This window comes from Fukomys damarensis, unplaced genomic scaffold (genome assembly GCF_012274545.1).
Source record: "Fukomys damarensis isolate Sample0158 unplaced genomic scaffold, DMR_v1.0_HiC HiC_scaffold_9, whole genome shotgun sequence".
NCBI lineage: Eukaryota > Metazoa > Chordata > Mammalia > Rodentia > Bathyergidae > Fukomys > Fukomys damarensis.
The window spans coordinates 34955586-34967384 of NW_022900921.1; the positions used below are offsets into that span (position 1 = coordinate 34955586).

At 39.4% G+C, this 11799-nt stretch overlaps 1 pseudogene; it reads left to right on the forward strand.

Annotated features, from left to right (window-relative positions):
* Positions 1-8989: 8989 nt before the first annotated feature.
* On the forward strand, positions 8990-11569 carry LOC104855324 (annotated as a pseudogene).
* Positions 11570-11799: the final 230 nt, after the last annotated feature.

Sequence of the window (11799 nt, forward strand, 5' to 3'; positions counted from 1 at the left end):
GTATTTCTCCTTCCTCAAGCACATGTGATGGTACATGTGTATTCCGTATTTGTGAACAATGTCCTACAGCATGATTTTGATGGTCTAAGTAAGGTTCTATTTTTTTGTAGTTATTATGATATGATCGGGCCCTTGTGCTTGCAAGGCAGTCATCAGAACCACTGAGCTAAATCCTGGTCCTCCTATATGTTTTAATGTCCCTAAAAGTAAAATTAAATGAAGACCAATGGAAAGAAACATTTTTAAGAGTTTCAAATATATGTTGCCAAGTTGTTTTCTAGAATATTTTCCTTGTATAATTATTTTGTGACCAGCATAGAGTATCCAAATACTAGTATACGTTTATATCCAAAAAGTGAGACAAATCTTACTTAAGAAATTTGCTGTTTTTGTCTGTTCAGATCTAGGGGGCCGTATATACTACATACAAAATCAAACTTTATTTGTGTATATCTTTCATTAGAAGATGGCTAAACTGAGGGTGGAAGGCAGAAGAGAGGTGAATGAAGAACTGAGAAACCTTGGTTTCTTGGGAAGCTCAGCATTGAAGATGTTCTCTAACTTCCTAATGGCTTGAAAAGAGAGAAATGTTCTTTAGAGGAAGTGACAACATGGCAATGTTTTATTTTGGAGAGTTTTACTACTTTTTAAAGTGTGTAAAGTGTATCGGGGATTTAGCTCAATGATGCTGCCACCTGCCTCACAAGCGCAAGGTTCTGCGATGGATCCCTGGTACCAAAAAATCCCCCAAACAAACAAACAAACAAACAAAACATGTAAGCACGAAAGGCACTATGACTTCATTTTTGACAAAACCATCAAATTTAGGATTGACCATAAGACAATGTTAGTGGTTCCAGAAGGGTAATAGCCCCTTAACCCGTTATTAGCAAAACAAGTTTCATAGAAAATAAACTTGGAATTTGAAAACATTTATTGCATCAATATCTTGAAGATTTATTACTTACATTGGCATACTAATGTCTGAAAAGTCTGAAGAGTTGCCTTAACTTTGTTTTACTTATCATTTTTGAAATTCTTTAAACAAGTAACCCTTCTCTCTTTAAAAACATGCTATCACAAGGAGCATTCTGGAAAATATATTCATATTAATGCTAGTTTATAATATGGTAGGTTTTATCAAAATAATAGTAAAATATTTTGTTGGTACAATTTCCCTGTAGCAATATTCAAGCTATTGAATGACAAGACTGGAATTTTGTGACCTGTTATTCAGCTGAGTTATGGAAATGAATCCCACTGTATTAGATGGCATAAACTTCTCATGTCTGTGTTGACATCTTAATACTATGTTGAATCAGCTCATCCATCTAATTACAAGAGATGCTAAAGAAGTTCCATGATTTACTTCAGCCACTTGAGGACAGATATAGCTGACTTAGTGACACTGCTGGATAAACTTGCCTTTTCTACAACTGCTCTGATCGATATCTATCAATACCTACTTATACTCACAGAGACACCGAAGCAAGTTGAATTGCTAAGAGAAAGAAGAAAGAGGAGGTCATTGCAGAATAAAGCAAACACCACTCCCTCCCTCACCCACACAGATCATCTTCTAATCTGACATCAGGTTCTATTGCCTGATCAATAATGTCTGACAAAGTAATTAACAGGAAATATCTTTATCATACATCACATTTTAAAAAGTTATAAGGAGCCTATATCAGTCTTTTCACTTCACCTACTACTTGTGTCTTACTTTAAATTCTTAATTACGACATAACTTCTCTTGAAAATATTTAAAATTTATGTTATTTTATTTTATATCCTCATTGTTTTTTATTGAAAATTGAAACATGGGTTATAAAGAATTTAATCAGGGCTGGGGATTTAGCTCAGTGGTTCAGTGGCCTGCCTTGCAAGGAAGGACCTGAGTTCAATCCTCGGTACCAAAAAAAAGACTTTAATCATATGAAATATCTAAAATAAAAAGTGAGTGCTCATCTCCCTCCTAACTTTACTAGTTATCCAGTATTGGTGCTGGAAGAATAAACATTCATATTTTAATATATTATGTATACAGTTTTATTTTCACAAAAATTTAATCTTACTAGTCACATATTCCTAGCATTTAACCCCTCTTAACAATAACTTCACACAACTTTATTTCAGTGCATATAGTTTCACATTCTTTATTTTATGGCTGCTTCATAGCCTGAAATATGAATACAACAAATCCCTGATTTAAGAACATTTGAGTTGTGAACTTTCACGATGCAAATGGGCCATGCTTTATGTGGAACTAGCTTACATGTCTGCTGGACATTTTCATAGTTGTGCTGCTGTGTACTCATACACTGCCTTTTGTGTGTGTGTGTGTGTGTGTGTGTGTTTTTATGTTGTACATTGTATATTTGTGTCAAAGGTGTATAAGACTCACTTTTGCAAACTTACAAATTAATCTGACTTATACATGTTCTTCTGGAATGGAACTCATTTATAAGTTGGGGACTTATTGTGCTGCAAACTAATTTACAGATGTAATGTACAAATTGTAATTTGCAATTTATAAATCTCCAATATATAATTACATTATTATATGTTTGCTTTAAAAAATTTTTATTGATGCCTTTTAGACATACATAATGATAACATTCACCATAGGGAATTTGTACCTGTACATGCTATATCTTGCTTCTTTTTTTCCCATTCCCTTCCCCTTCCTTCAACCTCCATTCCTCTCCTTATTTTACAAAAGCATTGTTTCTATTTTTCTTTCCATTCTCTTTTTTCCTTTCCCTTCCTCCTTCCCCCTCCCTTGTTCATTTTCCCATTTGAACATTTTCAACTGATTTTACAATATCTATTATACATTTTGATCCTTATTTACATTTTCTGTTTCTCACACCAGAGAAATGATGCAGTATTTGAACACATATGTCTGGAGCTGGGGATTTAGCTCAGTGGTTCTGCCACCTGCCTTCAAAGTACAAGTACCCGAGTTTGATCCCTGGCACCAAAAAAAACAACAACAACAACAACAACAACAAAACCCAAAAACATGCGTCTGATTTATTTCACTTTAAGAGTATGTTTTCAAGGTACATTCATTTAATTAGAAATATCTCGAGCTTATCCTTTTTATGGCAGAGTAGTACTCCACTTTATTTTTAAAAAACCCACATTTTTATGATTTCATTGGTTGATGGGCATTTGGACTGTTTCCAAGATTTAGCTATTAGAAAGTGTGCTGCTATAATCATGGGTTTACACATGTTGCTGCGGTATTGATGCTTTTAATTCTTTTGGGAAGATAGCAAGAAGGGGAATAGCTGAGTCAAATGGAACCTCTAGTCCTAGCTTTTTGAGGAATCTCCACACTACTGATTTCCACAGTAGTTGCACCACTCTATACACCCAACAGCAGTGGAGAAGGGCTTTTTATTCCCCACATCCCTGCCAGTGTTAATTATTGGTTGATTTATTGATACCAGCGATTCTTTCTGGAGTGAGATGGACTCTCAGAGTTATTTTAGTTTGTATTTCACCAATGGGCAATGACGTTGAACATTTTTTCATATATTTATTTGCTGTTTTTATTACTTTATCTTATTAGCATTTATTCATTTCAGATACCCATTTTTGGATTGGATCTTTAAATTTAGAGACTCTGATTTTTTTGAGTTCTTTATATATTCTAGATAATGGTCCTTTGTCTGAGGAAGAGCTGGCAATTTTTTCCCCCTCACTCTAGGTTGTCTCTTCACTAGATTAATGGTTTCTTTTGCTATATGAATGCTTTTTAATAAGATGAGATCCCAGTTATTGATTCTTTGTGATATTTCCTGTGCAACTGGGATTTTGTTCATAAAGTCTTTGCCTATATCAATATCTTCAAGAGTTCTACCTATTCTCTTTTCCAGAAGACTTAGTATTTCTGTTTTAATATTTAGATCCTTGATCCATTTAGATTTTAATTTAGTGCATGGTGAGAGATATAGGTCTAGTTTTATCTTCAGCATGTGAAAGGCCAGTTTTTCAAGCACCATTTATTAAAGAGGTTGTCTTTCTTCCAGTGAAGGTCTCTGGCACCTTTGTCAAAGATAAGGAGACTGAGTATGTTTGGAGTTGTTTCTCCATCTTCTAATCTGTTATACTGATCATCAGGTTTGTTCTTTTGCCCTACTGTGTTGTTTTTATCATTGTAGCTTTGTAGTATAATGTTAATTCATGGATTGTGATGCCTTCTGTCTCTTTGCTCTCCAGAATTGCTTTTGTTGTTCTAGGTTTCTTCTGCTTTGAAATGAATTTTAGGATTGTTTTCTTTTATTCGGTGAGATATGCTACTGGTATTTTGATTGGGTTTGAATTAAATCTTTATAACAATTTTTGAAGTATTGCCATTTTTACTATATTGGTTTTGCCTACCCAAGAACAAGGATATCTTTCCAATTTCTGATTTTCTTAATCTCCTTTTTCAGAGTACTATAGTTTTCTACATAGACTTTACTTCCTTTATAAAATTGATTCCTGCCCCTTTTAAATTTTCTCCTCAGAGGATAAAATTGCCATAATGAGGGTATATTTACTGTATATATTTTTAGTTTGTTTTATATTTTGTTATATAACCATAAATATAGTTCATATGGTTAAAGTTGGCAAATTAGTAGCTCCACAGTTTGTAGATGCATTTGATGCTATTGTTATTGCTGATTGTACTATTTTAGTCAAGGTGACATAATTGTTCTAATAAATTGTTCTTCTTAGTATGCCAAGGGTCATAAAACTGAGATTGCCCAAGGCTCATAAACAATACTACTTTGGCCAGTGCCAAAGAACCAGGACTACACCAAATAGGTAGCAACTTCTCATCACCAATAAAATGAAGAGATAGGTTCTTGCTACAGTTTCAAAACCCAAAAGCCAGATATACCTGGAAGAAATCTCTCAAAAGTATTAATTTCCTAAGGATTCTAAATGCTAATAATAAAGCTACCTGCCATAAGCAATGTCAACCAAGAATTAAACAAGAAAATAGAGAATGAGAAGACAAGGAATCAAGATGCAACTTCAGACTTCAGCTCACCAAAGGCAAATCTAGGGGCAAGGAGGTAGAGTAAATTGAAAGCCACCCAACTGGACACTCTGAAGTGGTAATAGCAGAAGCAACAGGCAAGCAGATGAATGAGGCTCTAGAAAAAATCAAATCAGAAATAATTTCTCAGATAACTACATAGATGGTGACCATAGTGAAAGACATAATGAGTGACTTTGAGCAGATACAAATAAAAAATATAGGAGCTTAGCAAATTGATGGAAATTATGAACATGCAACATAGGAAATAAATGAAATCCATGAAACAGGTCCAAACAAATATCCAGGTGATTAAAAATTCCACTGAAAATTTATAGAATAAGCCAAAGTGCAGACAGAATATCAAGTATAGAAGACAGGATTGCAGTTGGTGATTATGAAAAGAAATATTTCTTATAAATAGCTAAAGACCACAAAAAGTCAATCCAACAGCTCCTAGATGATGCAAAGAAGAATAACATAAGATTGATTGGAGTCAATGAAAAAGCAGAAGATACACAAGTCATAAAAACCTGTTCACAGAAGTAATGGCAGAAAACTTCTTAAATATGGAAAAATAATTTGACTACAGATAAATGAGTCATATAGTACTCAACTAGCCATGATCAAATTGAACATAAGAACAGGATATTAAAAGCTTCTAGAGAAAAGAAACAAATCACCTATAAAGGAAAGCCCCTCAGAATAACAGAAGACTTCTCAACACAAACCCTCAAGTTAAGGAGAGCTTGGAGTAAAGTATTTCAAGATCTAGAAGAAAACATCCTCCAGCCTAAATTACTGTACCTGGAAAAACTATTTTTCAAAATTGATGGAGAAATAAGATACTTCCATGAAGAAATTCATGACCACCAAACCAGCTCCAAAGTGTTCCAAAGGACATTCTAGAAAGAGATAACAAGGACTACAGTTCCACAAACCCCAAGACAATGAGTCTACCAGACAAGGCAAGTAATTAAATGGGGGGAGGGGGCAGAACAGGGAGCCAAGAATAGGAAAATAACATGACAAGAATAAGTCAATACATATCAGTTATAACCATCCATGTAAAAGGTCTCAATTCACCAATCAAACAAAACCAGACTGGCAGAATTGATCAAGAAGCAAGATCCAACAATGTCTGGCAGTCAGGAAACACATTTAATTCAAAAAGAAATTCATAGATGTTAAGTACAAGGATGGAAACCAATACTTCATGTGACAGGAACCCAGAAAACAGCAGGTATAGCTATTCTATTTGCAGACCAATAGGGCAGGAGATTTAGCTCAGTGGTTCCACTGCCTGCTCAAGGTCCTGAGTGCTATCCCTAGTACATGAGCCAAGACTGATTAAGCAAGGCTAAGAAGGTTACTACATCTTTGTAAATGAAATAATCCAAGAGGAAAAGATAACAATCATAAACATATATGCACCACATACTGGCACACCCAACTTTAAAAAACAAATATTAACAGACATGAAAAATCAAATAAGCACTAATACAATTGTAATGGAGGCCCTCAGTACCCCAGTGTCACAAATAGACAGATCAACTAGACAAAAAGAAATCAACCAAGAAATATCAGAAATTCCCAGGGATTCAGCTCAGTGGTGCTGCTGCTGCCTGCCTCTCAAGTGCAAGGTCCAAGGTCCTGAGTTTGATCCCCAGTACAAAAAAAAAAAAAATGCTGCTGCTGCCTGCCTCTCAAGTGCAAGGTCCAAGGTCCTGAGTTTGATCCCCAGAAAAAAAAAAAAAAAAGAAAAAAAAAAGAAAAAAGAAAGTAAAAATCACTTCTTGCTTCTTGGCTAAGATCAAGTGCAGAAATGAGCTAAACCTGTGAAAAACTAGACTTAGCAAATGTTTACAGAGTGTTCTACCCACAGCATCAAAACACACATTCTTCTCAGCTCTGCATGGGATGTTCTCCAAAATAGACCACAAAGTAGCTCATAGAACATGCTTAAGTAAATGTGAAAGAATTGAAATTATCCAATGCATGTTATCAGACCATAGTATAATGAAATGGAAATAATTGGTAAAATAGCCAAAAACTTCATAAATATATAGAAATTAAATAACACCCTCTTGAACACCCAATGGGTCACAGATAAAATTTAAAAAGAATTTAGACAGTTTCTACAATTAAGTGATAATGCCAATACAACATACTGGAATTTATGGGTCACAATGAAAGCAGTCATATGAGGGAAATTTCTAGTGATATATTCTCATATCAGAAAAACAGTGAATGCAAATAAACAATCCAATATTGCACCTCAATCTTTTAGAAAAAGGTGAACAAGTCAAGCCTGAACTTCATACAAGGGAGAAAATTATAAAGATCAGAGAAGAAAATAATGTAATCAAGACTAAGAAAACAATACAAAGGATCAAAGAATTGGTTCTTTGAAAGAGTAAATAAGATGGACAAACCCTTAGCCAATCTTATAAAAAAAGGAAAGAAACGATTCAAATCCATGCAATTAGGAATGAAAAGGGAGATATCACAATGGATTCTGCAGAAATCAGAAGATCAATAATTACTTCAAGAAACTATATTCTAATAAGAAGAGAAACACAGAATAAAATCACAGATTCCTAGATGCATATGAATTGCCAAAGCTAAATCAAGAATATAAAAATTCCAAATAAGCCTGTATCAGTCAATAAAATTAAAAATGCAATTAAAAGCCTACCAACAACAATAAAAAAGCCCAGGTCCTGATGGATTCACTGCTGAAATCTACAAGAAATTTAGAGAAGACATAATGCTGTTACTTTTCAAAGTCTTTAATGAAATTGAAAGGGAAGCAATATTCCCAAACTCATTCCTGGGAGCAAGCATTACCCTGATACCATAGCCAGAGAAGGATCCAACCAAAAAAGAGAACTACCAGCCAATCTCCCTAATGAACATAATTCAAAAACCCTTGAAAGGATCCTGGCAAACAGAATGCAGCAAATCTTCAAGATTATACACCACAACCAAGTAGGATTCATTGCAGGGATGCAGGGATGGGTCAACATACACACATCAATAAATGGAAACACCATGTTTGCTTTTTCTTTTCATGTAAACAGTGCACCATGTTTGTATCACTCAGCTTCTCATTGCTAGGACAAAATATCTGGCATACACAACTCCAGGTTTGAAGATTTCATTGTACCTAGCTCTCTGTGTACTTTGCAAAAATAACTTCCCTGTGCCTTATTTGAGTACTTTTTGTACTTTGCAAAAACCCGATTTCCAACATGATTTCCTCCAAGATGATTTTTAATGTGTAAATTCAAACATATCACTTCTCTGTCTACAACTCCTCATTTATTTTCAGCAGAACTCAAATAATACCCCAAGTTTCCTAACATGGCCCACAGAGCACTGTACAGTCCTCCCTACCTCTTTGTCTTCATTTTGGGATACCCAAACCATCACTCACTGACCATGGGCCACCATTTATTGTGCACATCTTCAATTTGCCTTCCCAACTCCTCATGCAGCTTTGATACCTCTTTCATTAGTTCTCCTTGTCATAATTAGGTCTTTTCATAATTTTAAGAGTACATGCATTTATTTACTTATTCCACATAGTTGTTGATATTCAGCAACCTATATAATCTCTATTGTGAGAATGTAAACTTCTAAAAGTTTTTCTGCATACCTCGCTGCTCTGCCGTGGCTGGCTAGGGCACCATCTGGATCGCCACACAGAAGCGGGGCGGGTGGAGGGTGGGAGGGAGAGTGAGGCCAAGCGAAGGGCGGTGGCTTGAGCAACAGCAGTTCCAGAATGAAGAGGAGAGCTGGCCTGAGGGGCAGCATGAGAGGAAATGCCTGTGGGGCTGCAGAAACCTCTGCAAGAAGGACCTACTCAGCCACTTTGGCTGTGTTAATGCTATCGAATTCTCCAACAACGGAGGCCAGTGGCTGGTCTCAGAAGGAGACTACTGCCAGGTTTTGCTGTGGCACATGGAACAATCCATGCACTCCAGGGTCAAGCCCATACAGCTGAAAGGAGAGCACCATTCCAAGATGTTTTGCTTGGCTTTCAACAGTGGGAACACCAAAGTAGTTTTTGGAGGAAATGATGAACAAATTATCCTCCGTGATGTTGAAAGCAGGGAGACCTTGGATGTGTTTGTTCATGAAGATGCAGTAAATGGCTTGTTGGTGAGCCCAGGAAATGACAACATTTTTTCAGCTGCTCAGATGATGGCCGAGCTCTCATTTGGGACATCTGGGAGTCTCCTCATGGAGAGCCTTTCTGCCTGGCCAACTATCCTTCAGCCTTTCACAGTGTCATCTTTAACCCCGTGGAGCCCAGCTTATTGGCCACAGCCAATTCAAAGGAAGGAGTAGGACTTCGGGATATTAAAACACCTTAGAGTTTCCTCCTGTGCTATGGTGGTCATCTATTTCTCCAAAGTGCCATGAGTGTGCGATTCAACAGCAACAGGACCCAACTCCTGGCCCTGAGGCCTCATCTGCCTCCTGTGCTGTATGATATCCACTCCCACCTGCCCATGTTCCAGTTTGACAGTCAGGGTTATTTCATCTCACACACTATGAAAATCTGCTGCTTCGCAGGAGATTGTGACCAGTACATCCTTTCAGGCTCTAATGACTTCAGCCTGTACATATGGAGAATCCCTGCAGACCCAGAAGCAGGTGGCATTGGCAGGGTGGTCAATGGAGCCTTCATGGTGCTGAAAGGGCATCGATCTCTTGTTAACCAGGTCCGACTTAATCCCCACACCTACGTAATCTGCTCTTCTGGTGTAGAAAAGATTATCAAGATCTGGAGCCCATGAACGCAGCCAGGATGTACCGGAGACCTTGATGGCTGCATTGAGGATGATTCCCGCCGCCTATACACCCACGAAGAGTACATCAGCCTGGTACTGAACAGTGGGAGTGGCCAGTCCCATGACTATGCCAGTCAGTCCGTCCAGGAGGACCCCCAGATGATGGCATTCTTTGACTCCCTGGCCCTCCGAGAGATTGAGGGCTGGAGCTCAGACTCAGACAGTGACCTCAGCGAGAGCATCATCCTCCAGCTGCACTCAGGGTTCAGTGAGCACTCCGACTACACTAACTGGAGTCCTATAACCTTGCTACCCTGCTCCCCACACCCCACCGTGGATGAGGCTGACAGCGCCTTCCACCTGGGGCCCCTGCGTGCCACTGCCACACCTGCAGTGGCATCCACCCCACCAGCGCCCACCTGTGAGGATATGGCCTCTCACCAGCAGTGCCTCTCAGCTCTGCGGCATTACCAGGACAAACACCTCCTAGCCCTGTCCAATGAGTCAGATTCAGAGGACATCGTCTGTGAGGTCGAGCTGGACACAGACCCCGCCCCCGTCTCATTCACCCGGCCCTGAGAATGAATCCAGCAGCTCTGAAGAAGAGGAGGAGCTAAATGAGAGCCGCACCTCCACTAGGCAGCGGAACGCTGCCCGGAGGAGGCAGAAGACACTTCGGGAGGAGAGGCCTGGTGCACCCACCAAGCCCACCAGTGCCTACATTGGTGAGACATCTGCGACTACCCGCCGATCAAAGTGGACGACCTCTCCTCCCCGTCTTCCTCCCCCTCTTCCTCCCCCTGAGCGGAGCACTTCTACGCTGGAGATTCAGCCAAGTGGGGCATTACCAACCTCCGACATAGAATCAGTTGAGCGGAAGATTTATAAAGCTTCTCAGTGGCTCCGTTACTCCTACATCTCCTACTCAAATAACAAAGTTGGAGAGGCCTCCCTAGTGGGAGGGAGAGCAGGAACCAGCCACAAGGACAACCCTGCCCCTTCTTCTAATAAGGAAGCCTCTCTGAACACAGCCTTGGCCCAGAGGAATCGGGACCTGCCCCCGGAAGGCTGCAGCAAAGATGCGTGTAAAGAAGGGACGTCCACTAGAAATCCCAGCAGTGGCCCAGGCCATGAGCATAGCAGCCACCCTCGGGCAGAGGCACCAGAGGGCACCTCTCAGGGCACTATCAATGGCAGCTCTGTGGAACACTCTTGAAACAAAGAAGCTCAATGGAAGGGCCCTGAACAAGGTCCTGAGCAGCTGGGCTGAAGAGCGACCCTCTCCCTGTGTTCCCAAGGCATCTGGCTCCACTCTCAGCAGTGGATCTGGCAACTGTTCTAGGACCCAGTCTGATGACAGTGAGGAGAGGAGCCTAGAAGCCATCTGTGTCAATCACAAAAATGGACGCTTACACCCCTGGTCCCCTCAACCCCACAACAATAGGCAGAGCTTTGGGGAGCTGGAGGCAATAGCCTGCTCTTCCCCAGAACACTCAGACACTGACCATGATAACTTGCCCCTGACAAGGTCTGTCTTACACAAAGATTGTAGGAGTCTGGAATGACCTGTGAAACCCCCAATGCTGGAACGAGAGAGGACCCCACTGACACCTCAGCCACAGACAGCAGCAGGGCTGTTCATGGCCACAGTGGCCTCAAAAGGCACCGAGTTGAGTTGGAAGACACAGATTCAGAGAATTGCTCCTCAGAGAAGAAACTAAAAACATAAAAAATACAAAGGGAAAACAAAAAGGTACAAAAAGTACCCTTGAAAAAATATTCTTGTTTAGTGAACATAGCAGGAAGGAAAAATGTATTAACGGTACATAAAATCAGGGCCTGAAATTTTGTGTCTGTTGCTGCTCCCTTCTATTCATTATTCAACCGTGGGTCTGAATATCCAGCTGGCCATTGGCCTGTGTTGTGTTAAGAATAAGGAAAGGTCCAAGTGACTCCTTT